Genomic DNA, 12,914 nt, shown 5'->3' with positions numbered 1-12,914 from the left:
AACTGGAATCCACAAATCCACCAAGGTCATACAGTCTTCATGATCAGGTCGCTTAAAATTGAATAGCTTAAATTTATGTGATAGGATGTCATGTATAGTTATGTTATCAACCTCTAACACCACGAACTCTCATATATAAATTTGCACCAAGGCAGAAAAATGAGGCACAGCTCCGCTTCTCAAAGACATCTAGCAATCCTAAGTGTAATGCTCAGTGCCCTTTAATCTTCATGTAACCCATGGCCAGTGTATCCTCATGTAATTCATTGTAACCCAGTGTATCCTTAAGTAACCTGTGTATCCTCACATAACCCATTGTATCCTCAAGTAATCCTGTGTATCCTCACGTAACCCACTGTATCCTCACGTAACCCTGTGTATCCTGGAATGATTGTGGCATATGACAGAGCCAATTTGTTGCAACATTATTACACATTTAAAATTTGATAGTACAGGTCCCACAGTGCTTTGTGGCCAGAGGCATGTGGGCATAAGAATTTGGTGTTGGTCACACGCACATATGTGCTTGAAAGTGTGTGTCTTGACTAGGGATGCGGCGATTATGCCGGCATAATTTCGGGCATAATAGGTATGTGTGGAAATCAGGAATTATGCTAGCATTTTGAGATGATTATAAAGCTTTAACAGTAGGAAAATCTACAGATTGCACAATTCCGTTAAAAAAGATCGAGATACTCTAATAGAGCAGTCAGAAACTCTAATAGAACAGTCACCGACTATTATTTACTCTAATAAAGCAGTCACATTGATGAAATACTCTAATACAGCAACCAGCTAAAGAATTCAAAGCTTAAATATCAACGAAAATGGTATGATACAGCAATAAACTGGCATTATCAACCAATTATGGTGGCATAATTTTGGGAATAATGGGTAATTCTCAAAAGCATAATAGGTGGTTTTTTGAGCACTGCTCAAAAGCATAATGCTCAATTTTTGGAGCATAATAGCCTCATGCCTAGTCTTGACCCTTGCATAAATATGTGTTATTTACTTTTGTGATACTTCATGCATTATACAGGAGTAAAGCACATGAGTCAATGGACAGATGCAAAGAATACGTAATGGACCGGAGGAGCCACCAGTATACTCTCAATACAAGAAAATGTTATTTGATTGCTTGCTCCTGTATTATAAGGCCAAAAAGGAAGAGGACAGACGGCAAAATTCATGTTGATTTCATACATTGATACAATCACTGTTGCAGCCATCTCAGATTAAAGGTTTATCCATTGGTAGCAAAATTGACCATGAAGATAAGTTTAAAGATGTAATTACCATCAAAAGATGATGAAACCATGAGCCTTATGATAAGGAGACAGGTCCAGCCCTAAAGCGAAGAAAAGGAAGTGATGTGATTACCACCAATTGCAACATTAGTAACAAGCTTACATACTTGGAAATGACTAGGTCAGAATAATAATGTCATGAGATGATTTTCTAAATAAGTGGAGCACGCAAGAATATGTGCATGAATCTAAAAATAGTCAAAGAAACAATTGTGTATCCCTGCATGTAACAAGTATGATCAGAAGAGGTTTCTAGGTAATGTTATGTTATTATCAATTTTGTCAAAAGACCGGGTTGTACAAAAGGACAAGCCTGTAGGCGTACTTCCCACAAAAAGCACATACACACCAGAAATTACAAAGACAATGACATAAGCAAATACACCTGTAAAACAAAACTACTACTACAAGAACAAAAATAAATACTAACAAAACAAGAACATTAAGTATACAGAAGATGTTTTAAACACAAAAGAAACTGACTACTACTACATTGTATTCTTAAAGTGTACTTGTACATGAAAACCTTTTTATCAAAACATTCCATAAAGCTTTGTATTGTACAGCAATCTTATCAAGACACGATAGTGTGTCGTGCGGCCCAAGAAGCCGGCGCGCCACACCGTGAGTATATTAACAGGAAGAAAGAAAACGCAATTTTCACACCTATGTAGCTCTGTGATCCCTTATCCGATTGGAACCAAATTTGCTGGATACGTGCCGCCCAGTTAGGGTAGTCTGCATACCGTAGTCTGCATACCAAATTTGAAGAAAATCGCTCCAGCCATTTCCGAGATACGAGCGAACAAAATTTCGTTTGATTTCTTCGTTTTTTTCTTCTTCATCTTCATTTTGCACACTTCGCAAAATTCGCCATAAAACACGAATGCGTGCTTGGATTGGGCTGAAATTTGGCACACTTAAAGGGCTTATTAGGCCAATGAAACTTGATTAGCAGTTTCGCGTCATCGCCCGCATGCTTTTGATCCACCCGCATGGAATTTCATTATTGGTATTTCAGATCGAAATACGCTAATAGAACAGTCACTTTTACTCTAATAGAGCAATCAGCTATACTCTAATGGAAAAATCACTTGTTATAGATTAGTAATGTACTTTAGCTATTTAATGCAAGAGTAATCAGTGTAGATCCCACTGTTTTTTGGCAGAAATCTTCATGTTTGGATGTGTGTTGTGCTTTTGGAAAAATAATGAATAATGAATAATAACCGCCCGCCCGCATCAAATTTTCAAAAATCTGAGCGAGAAACTGGTAATCAAGTTTCATTGGCCTTACGGCGGATCTCCGTACCAACTTTGGTAGGAATCCGATGAACATTCACGGAGTTATGACCGATTATTTGCGTAAAATAAGGTCGAAGATCTGTCACGCCTACAGGGTAAACTCCTTGAAGGAATCAGTTGAAAATTGATATGTAGATGGAGCAACCATCGTAGAAGTGCCTTTTTGTGGTTTGAAAGGAATCGGGATAAAGACCATGGAGATATGACACGAAACCCAACCTGTGTCAAAATTACGCGATCGATTTTTATAAAAAAACTATTAGTTTTCGTATCTACCAGGCAAACCGCTTAGAGCAACGAGCTGAAAATCAGTATGTAGCTGGAATAATCATCATAGAAAGTCCTTGCAGTAGTACAGAACAATCGGATTACAAATCACTGAGTCAGCGGCGGAGGAAGTAGTTGATATGAGGGGGGGCTCCGCTAAGCTGACCCAGACTTATTTCTATAGTTTGGTAAGGTGAGACCAAAAAAAAAAAAAAAGAAAGGTCACAACCAACTCACAAGAGCTTTCCACCTCACCAGCTACCATTTCTAGCTGATAAACTACATAAAAATCCTTACATAGCTCGCTACACACTGACTACTTTATTAGAGTGACTGCTCTATTAGAGTATCTCGATCTTTATCACGGTTTTCAGCCCCACTCCAAGAAAGATAATTTCGGTGTGATATCATTCTAGCTGAACTCTCTACGGGTGGCTTGTTTCTAGCTGATCTCTCTACAGGGTGACTTGTTTGTAGCTAAACTCTCTACAGGGTGATTTGTTTGTAGCTGAACTCTCTACAAGGTAACTTCTTCTAGCTGATCTTTCTACAGGGTAATTTGTTTGTAGCTGAATTCTCTACAGGGCGATTTATTTGCAGCTGAACTCTCTACATGATAGTTTCTTTGTAGCTGAACTCTCTACAACGTAACTTCTTCTAGCTGAACTCTCTACAGGATGACTTGTTTCTAGCTGATCTCTCTACAGGGTGACTTGTTTGTAGCTGAATTTTCTACAGGGTGATTTGTTTGTAGCTGAACTCTCTACAAGGTAACTTCTTCTAGCTGATCTTTCTACAGGGTGATTTGTTTGTAGCTGAATTCTCTACAGGTGATTTGTTTGCAGCTGTACTCTTTTACATGGTGGTTTCTTTGTAGCTGAACTCTCTACAAAGTAAACTTCTTCTAGCTGATCTATCTACAGGATGACTTGTTTCTAACTGAACTCTCTACAGTGTGATCTGTTCATAGCAGAACTTTCTACTGGGTGATTTGTTTGCAGCTAAACTCTTTGCATGATTGTTTCTTTGTAACTGAACTCTCTACAAGGTAACTTCTTCTAGCTGATCTCTCTACAGGGCAATTTGTTTGTAGCTGAATTCTCTACAGGGTGATTTATTTGAGCTGAACTCTCTACATGATGGCTTATTTGTAGCTGAACTCTCTATTAGGTACCTTCTTCTAGCTGATCTGACTACAGGGTGACTTGTTTGTAGCTGAATTCCCTACAGAATAACTTACAATGTAATATAACTGAGTAAATTATAAATGCAGCTGAATGCTTTATTAGGGTGACTGTTCTATTAGAGTATCTCTATCTCGCATTTGCTGCACGTAGTTGCCTTTCGAATCATAACTCAGTGCATAGGCGGCGGAAAGGGGGGGGCTAGGGGGCTAAAGCCCCCCCCTAGGTCTGCTGAGGGGGGGCTTAGCCCCCCCTCCGGCCCTGAGAAAGGCTATGGTGAAAAAAGATGTGAAATCCAAGGTGGCGGCCAAGAAATGGCTGTGATGGTAGGTTAATGGTAAAAATTTTAATAACAACAATTCAGTGAATTTGGTGCCACTGGTCTTCGCACAAAATTCACCCGAATTGTCGTTATTAAAATTTTTACCATTAACCTACCATCACAGCCATTTCTTGGCCGCCACCTTGGATTTCACATCTTTTTTCACCATAGCCTTTCTCAGGGCCGCACTCTTTTTTTACAGCTTGACTGTTTTGGATTAGATAGTAAGAATGTGAAAATCTTTAAAAATTTAACATGTTCAGTTATACAAACGTTGCACAAAATCAAACTGATGGATTACAACCTACATTTGTGATGTATATGATCCTCCAGCATCACGATACTAAGCAGTTTTGTAGCAGTGATAAAATATTACATTTGAAAAAACCTTTAATAAAGCACATATCAAAACATTTGTATGCATACACTATAGATTATTGAAGTTCCATACTGTTGGAACAGGCCAAGTCAATAGCCAGATCTTGCAATTGTATATTACATCTGTGGTGTGTCGATCTTGAACCCCTTAAACACATCACTGCTGAGCGGAGAAAAGAGTAAGAGAGTTTACATCTTATCCAAAATAGAGTTTGACAATATAGATGACCCCGTTTCTCAGAAATAAGAGTTGCAAGTCTTTTGTAGACAACAGTTGCAGCAGGGCCCATCCCTCCAGTGCATGAAAACACCAAAGGAGAGAAAGTGCCCCTTTCTACCTCATGTATTCGCGCATCGTACATTCTCTTCTTGTCCAGTTCAGCCCGACAATAGCATTGAGCCAGAGGGGAGGAGGAATAGGAAGCATCCAAAGGGTTAAAAACTTTTACATCAAAAAAGGCCATCTTCCTATCCTGCCCCCAAAAACTTTCTGCACTTACGTCAAGCCTAGCACCATCTTCAATGTTAGCAGATCTATAATGAAATTGTTCTCCTGACAAAGGCTGTAATGATGGTTCAATGCGAACATTGTGGCAGACTTCTGATAACAAGCTTTAAGGATGCCGTGATATCATGCAATTCATTATGCCTTATTGAGGAAAAGCCACCAAAGGAGTAGCTGAAAGCATGCTCAACAGTCATTGATTTCCCACAAACACAACTTGAAGGCAGGGAAGTGGGCTGCCAGCCATAACAAAGACAAAGGGCATCATGAAAGGCTCCTTTATGTAAAGTATAGCCATGATCAGATAGAGGAAGGGTAGTAAGCCAGCTAGATGAGCCTTTCTCACTAGAGAGTAATAGAGAGCGTTGTAACTTGGGTGAAAGGATAGGTAAGAGTTGATTATACAAGCCCGATAAAAACTGTCAACAGTTGGTAAAGGCTTGCTGTTTAGCACCAAGTTGAAACTCCAAAACATTATTAGAGTAGATAGAAGATTGTTGTAAAATAAGATCCACCAAGGGAGCAGTAATACTAAATGAAGAAGTGAATAGGTGAGATGCATATTTGGATGGACTGATTATACCTAAACCACTAAGTCTAGGAGGAAGAGAAAGCAATTCACGTTCTACACCGTTAAATGCACACTGTCCAGTCAGGTTTGGTAACAACTTGGTACAAATCACCTCCTCCAAAGGACTAAGTAGATCACGGAATACATCTGACCAGATAGTTCCATCTACTGATAACACCATGTGTGAAAGCAGCATAAGCCACATACGGTTGTGTCACAGATATATCAGCCAGAACTTCTAATTCATGCTTCCACACAGAAACTTTGTGGTTAACAAAAGAAGAAACAAAAGAGGCTGTGCCTAAAGCAGCCCCTAAATGATACTTTCCCTCTGCAGCAGTGATTAATATACCTGTACCATGAAAGATTGAGATGGCAGCATCATAATGAGAAGGCTTGACAATCAAACGAGTTTTAGATGGATTAGGGAAATAACCATAGGTATAGGACCAATAGAAGCAAGTTCATTCCACCAGCGGCGAATATCAGGCAAGGATCCACAAGCTGTAGCATCATTGGCATACCAAACGTGCTTAACAAAGTAATCAGATAAGGTTTTAATTAAAGGAACAGCTCCCAAAGCATACATGGGCTTTGCCAGGGGATCCCCATGGATGGTACCCTCTTCTGATAGCAATGTTTCACCTCCAATGTATAGATTGACATCAGTCCTGTAAGTATTGATAAGGATAGTGGAGAATGATGGACATAAATGCTGAATATTGTGCAATGCTGCTTGACGATTTAAAGAGTTGAATGCATTTGATACATATGCATGATACACAGAATTTACTGCATCACACATCCCTAGTATATACGTGCCCTGAAAAATGCAGGGATGACTGTGATAAATTAAAGTAAACTTTAGCTATTGTTGGGACCTACTTAATATGGTCACACCATGCACTGGGTGTATAGCTACACATTTGGGGACTCAGCTAAATCATTTCATCTTGTGCTTCAAACTCCCCCTATAGCTACCTTTGTATACCTCTTGGTACACCTATTATACATGTGAAAGTAGCCATATAATTATATAAACTTTAAGCAATTGGTCCTCCTGGGGGGGTCAGCCGCATTCAGTCATACAAATTTTTATCCATATTTACAGATTCATTAAAAGCACAGAAGATTATGATTATAACTTCACTACTGCTAATTCACTAACTGCCAGTCATTAAATAGGACAGTCACCCGGGCTACACAGACTGCATTGAAAGTATGGAGTATAGATAAGGTATATATAAACTGACTAAGTATACTATGACACCCTCTGAAGCCATACTACATGAAAAAGAGTATTATGCGTGGTGTACATGTTGTGTTAATAATAATGTGCATGCAAGAATAACTAGGGTATCTTCTTTGAGGTACATCAGAGTTTCTTCTGTGGAAAAGTCAGTGGCTTCCACCAAAGCAATTATATTGGTTAACCTTAGAGAAAATTCATACACTGTAAAAAATGAATTGTGCCATGCACACTCAAAGTGTATCTGACACAACAACAAAAATGTTGCAATAGACACACTATTGTACATGGTGTGTATATTGTGACATTTTTCATTAATATACAAACCTACAGATATTTAAGAACTATTATGACTAGTCTTTCATGCTCTTCAAAGTGGTACCCATCAACAGGTGATGTCAAATTGCATACTGGGCACATAATGTCATTTCCAATTCCTATTAAGAGCCATATAACTTTGATGTCAGATTGCTAAATTAAGGGGGGAAACCCTTTTGTCCATAAAACAGTAAAATACGATGCAGGCCAGCCACTGCATTGGGATCTTTGGAATGGTGCTTATGAGTATTAAAAGCATGACTACTTACTGTCTAACTTATCAGAGTTTCATGTCTGGTGACAGGTAGAGATACCATCTCCTGTGTTTTCATGAGCACTGCATTAGGATGCTATTGTGACAGCAATGACAAGCAGACACATGTATAGTAACAGCTGTAGGAATGTGCAATATTATATTATTGTGTTTTGCACAGCCAAGAGCAGTCAAAATACACTAATAATGCAGTCTAGTGTATCTGATAACAGCAAAGCTTGAACTTGACAGCTATTAAAGACACTAAAATAATGTAAACTTGGGGGGGGGGGGGGTGGAGGAGACTTATTTTATTTACTGGGGGTCTAGCTTGGTGACACCATGGCCTAGCTGTAAGTCAAAGACCAAAAAGATAAATTAAAAAAAAGTAACTATATACCTTCTGACAATAATTGCCCTTTGTCAACTATATAACTACACACGTAGCTTGCAACACTGCTCCTCTTAAGAATACTGTGACTGCTCTATTAGAGTATTGATGCCATTGAGCTAGGGCTCTCAAGTCTCAAATGATAGCTATAGATAATTTTAGAGTGCCTAAGCCCCTCCGTAATCTTTGCTACAACCCTTCCCCCTTTCTGTACCAAAGCCGGTAAATAGCTTTCTATTAGAAAATTTCTATGTTCCATGGTTGTCAGAGTTATAGACAAAGTTTGTATATAATATTTTATAGCTGTGCAAACCATGTATCCATAACAGTGCATGTGAAATGTGAAAGTAGCATAATTGTTAACTGGACAGACTGATCAAGAATGCTCTATTAGACAGAATGGCCGGTATTCATGCAAGTCAAGCAAATGCTAGACCAGAGTCTGGAAACCTCAGAAAGCCATAGATCTGATTCTGCATGACTAATACTGTATGCAACTTTTTTATGCTTGCAAGTCTCAAAGGTCATTTTAAATGAGCCAAGATTTGATCTTGCGATTTCGAAGTTATGTGACAAGAAAATTTAAGGAATGTTGATGATACTAGCTGTCTTGTGCATGCTTGCATTTGCTACATCGTAAAGCATTTTAAAGATTAAGCAGTCACTGTAACTTTAATAAGTAATTTATATTCCACGCCCATTATAATTTGACCTATAAGATAAGCTTAGAGCTTTCCAAAATTTATCTTTCCACTCGTTTCTCCGTTCTCGTAGTACATTTCCTCATTTCAACCCTTCCAGGAAGAAGCACACTGGATGCTGCGTTTCAGATTTTAACTAGGGTTTCATGAGATCTTGAGGGAGTTGCAAGTTGCATACCCTTCGATCTGGAGCATCTCAGCTTAGTTTATCTGACGTGCCTTTGAAGCTGCATCAGAGCGAGGCGCATTGTGTTGGTTAACAACGCTACCTATTGCTGAACATGGGTTTGCCTTAAGCAAGGGGGAGTTTCATGATGCCCTGTGTTTAAGATTTGGATGGCAACCTGTTAACTTGCCTCAGACATGTGTTTGTGGTAAACCCTTTTGTGTGGAGCATGCCTTTACTTGTCCCTGTATCTGTACTGTGCTGTATGTGTGTACAGTACCTCATATTGTAGAGTGCACTAATAATATACCCATGTTATCTGTTTATCATGCCTACCATGGCACCAGCTGAGGAGTCCTGCCATGTAAAATATAAGGGACGAAAAGCCTCATATTTTTGGTGAGGCTTCCTGGTTGTATGTATACATGTAAAGTCATGCAGTTGTAAAAATTGTATTTGGCATACCATGTAGCTGGTGGCATGTTCCACGTACAATCAGCCACCAGCTATTATGAACAATTCGATTGGTGATTTGTTGTCGTTGAGCTGCCATCTGCTGCCCTACCAGCCCTGGTAACAATAACGCACGTGTATGCAGGCTCGTAATTCTTGCATTTTCTGTTACACTGTTACAACTGTTACACTTGTCATAACTGTGACACATGTTATCTCAGGTCTATTAATGCTGTATATATCCTATTGTTGTAATTGTGGTTGTGTATTCATATATCTGCTGTTGATTATATCTAGTCACCACCGAGGAAATGCCAGTCATACAGGAACCAAGCAAGAAGCTAAAGAAAGGGGATAAAGGTAATATCATATACACACACATTGTGATTAGCTATTCTATTATAGTGTCCTTTGCTTGGGACGTCGTCACTGGGCAGGGAGAGATGGACCCAGCTGACCAATGCCATGGTGTTGCAGTGAAAGATGGTGAAGTTCGCATACGTCTCACGAAAGTTAACCCTCCGACAGACTCGTTCCACCCGATTTCAAAAAGGCCCCTAGAAGCCGGAACGTGGGCAATTATCCCTATTGAGAGACTATTGCTGTAGTGCATACAGCATGCTTAATAATTAAGCAAATCCTGGTGGCAGATAGCTACGTATAGCTAATTATGCTACAGTAGGATAGCTACTTGAAGTCCAGCCCATATAGTGCATCATCATAACTAGCTAGATATAGCCACTGCTTCGAACCTGATTTAACATGCATTAGTCCGACACCACTGAATATATGGCTTATGGAGAATTTCGTAAAAGCAAATAAAATCTGGTGTGTGCATTAGGTGTTGGTGGTGATGATCGAGGCGATGATGTTGCTACGCTACAGTAGGATACAGTAGTACAGTATTATGATTAAGATGAGATTTGGGTTTAGGCTAAAAAGCCTGTACACCCATTCAAATACAGTACTTACATACATACGTAACATTACATACAATAAAACAATAAAGTAACTATAAACATTACATTAACATAAATCTAGTGTCATATAACCAATTGTCGATGGCTGATTTAAAGTTATGAAGAACACTTAACAATATTACTTGCAAGGTTATTCCAGTCATTGATTACTCTTGTTCAAAAGAAATTGATTCTGCATGAATGGTAGGCAAGGGGCTTAAGTAATTTGTAAGCATTATCATCATGTTAGCTTAGCTATAGCCATATGGATGCATCTGGATCAGTGAGGAGCTGGTTTACATGTGCCCGGCTCAGTTTGTTTCCTCACTATGCACTGTTTAGTGTGTGACGCGCTCCTCGTACACTAAGGCTGCAGCACATGTTGCTGTCAGACCTTCAGTGCTGGTCACTGTAAAGTGTTAATAATAAAAAATAAATAATAAGAAAATGTTATGCATGTGATTTCCTAAAAAGGATACCATTTTACGTAACGGGTGTGATAGTCAATCAAAGATAACTACACTGTACTGGTGGTGTATTATTGTCATGGCAGATAAGGTATGTTATTAAGGTAGCTACAGCAGGCTTGTGCGAAATACGTTCTGTGTCGTTTTAGCATGAAACGCTGTCATCATCGTCAAAGATTCCAAAGTAAGTGGGCCAAGTGACCACGCCAAGCCGTTGTGGTTGCTATACAGTGGAACCTTTAATGCGGAGACCTAAACTAGCTGTCCTGATTATAGAGGTGTCCTTATTGAGGGGTTGTTCCACAGTATTCTAATTGATGCACATTGTTATGTTTGGGTCATTTGCATACACACTTTGAGCCCTGTACATTAAATGGTATAGGGACCACTTTCCTATCACAGGTGCTAATTTTACCAGGCACTTCTAGTTACCGTATTTTCTATTTCCACTCATTTGTGGGGTTGAATTTTATGTTTTTTCTGATTAATGGTGCACATTGTCAATTGGTCTGTTACTTTTTTGTAGACTCGATCGAGGATCGTCTCACGAAATGTAGGTAGGAATGCCCTGCAAGCTAAATGTTTACTTATTGGGGCAAGCCTGAGCGAAGTCCACAATGTGTACGCGTAAAGTGACAACATATAGGGGATCAATAGCCAAGCATTACGATATTCACCTTGTTTCAGTCCTTTTTTATGTAATCCCCACAAGGACATTTTTAAGGTGGCTGTTACCTGGAAGTAGGCCTTTCAATTGTGAAGCCATATGTGTTTTCAAGTATTGCGCGAACGCTTCGTGGCTTACGTAATTTGTGGTTTAGGCATGGTATGCTAGAGTGGCAGCACGATTTTCTGTGTCAGTTTTCTCTTGTATACTAGTGAGGGAGACCTCTGTAATTGTTTATAATGAACGATAAGTGGTAGGTGCAGGGCGCAATAGCGTAATAAGCATTATTTTAGACCGTCTGTTGATATAGCGGCTTTTATTGTCACTGTATGCCATGTTCGCAATTGGTTTAAGCCCAAGTATCGTGCTTTCCAGCTTTATTAGGCTTAAAGTGTGTGTATTGCGCCCTGTATATTCCACTAAAGAAAGGATTTCACACAACAGTAGCCGTTCAATCGCTGAAAGTTTTGCGTAAGTTGACGCAGAAAGAGATTTTCGCATGCTCTCACAATTGGCCTTGTAGCGCAGCTTCTCGTAAACAGATCGCCACACAATCAGCATGCTAATAGTGCAAGAGATGGTTTAACGTTTGGCATTGAGTATATTAGCATAGCAAGCCAAACATGCCCATAGCACAGTCGTGAAAATTATGTTCCAAACCGGAAATGGCCAGGTAACCGCCACCTTAAAGGGTAGTGCTTGTGATGAAGCCATTGAAGTTTATGGGCTGTTCTAGTGATCTATATCAAAAATGTACCGCATGGTTAGCATGCAAATATTTGCAACGTTTCTTTGACAATAGCATTTTCATTTACATTTTTATGTGAATTTCCTGTAAATGCTCAGTCTTGCCCCATGATGATAAAATGATAAAAATCTGTCTATAATTGTATTGTATTTTCCAGCTCACCTTTTATTACTTTGGAACAGTGTTGGTGTATCAGACAGTTTTTCGTCTCCCTCAGCACGTTTTTTTCTATTCATGAAGACATTTTCAGTAATGAGTTAAGGGAATTGAAAAGAATAATTGAGCGAGACATAAAGGCACTCCAAAGGCATGGTGTGGGCTGCAAAAATGAGAATTGGACATTAACTGGACAGTTCCGGAAAGTAACACAAACATTTTATGCGTATTGTCACCCAAATCATGCCATTTTTTCATCGTTAACATCTGAGATAATGTTTAATTTATTCCGTGTGCCAACCAGAGGCTATGTCACTGCCGATCTAAAATTTTGTGAAGAACAACATGTGGATCATGATGCTTTGCAGGCGTGTTTATCACCTAATGATAGCTATTTGTTTCGTTTGAATAAACGCCTTGAACAAATTGAGGATCCGGGTAAAAAGGCCGAACTTCAAACTTTGATTCAGTCCGTTGATAAATTGTTTAGCCCACCCGTACTTGCCCTCGACTGGAATGACAACGAATGGAGCCAACGCATTGC

This window comes from Dysidea avara, chromosome 11 (assembly GCF_963678975.1).
Source record: "Dysidea avara chromosome 11, odDysAvar1.4, whole genome shotgun sequence".
Lineage (NCBI taxonomy): Eukaryota > Metazoa > Porifera > Demospongiae > Dictyoceratida > Dysideidae > Dysidea > Dysidea avara.
The sequence above is the reverse complement of the archived record's forward strand: the minus strand, read 5'-3'. Positions refer to the sequence as shown.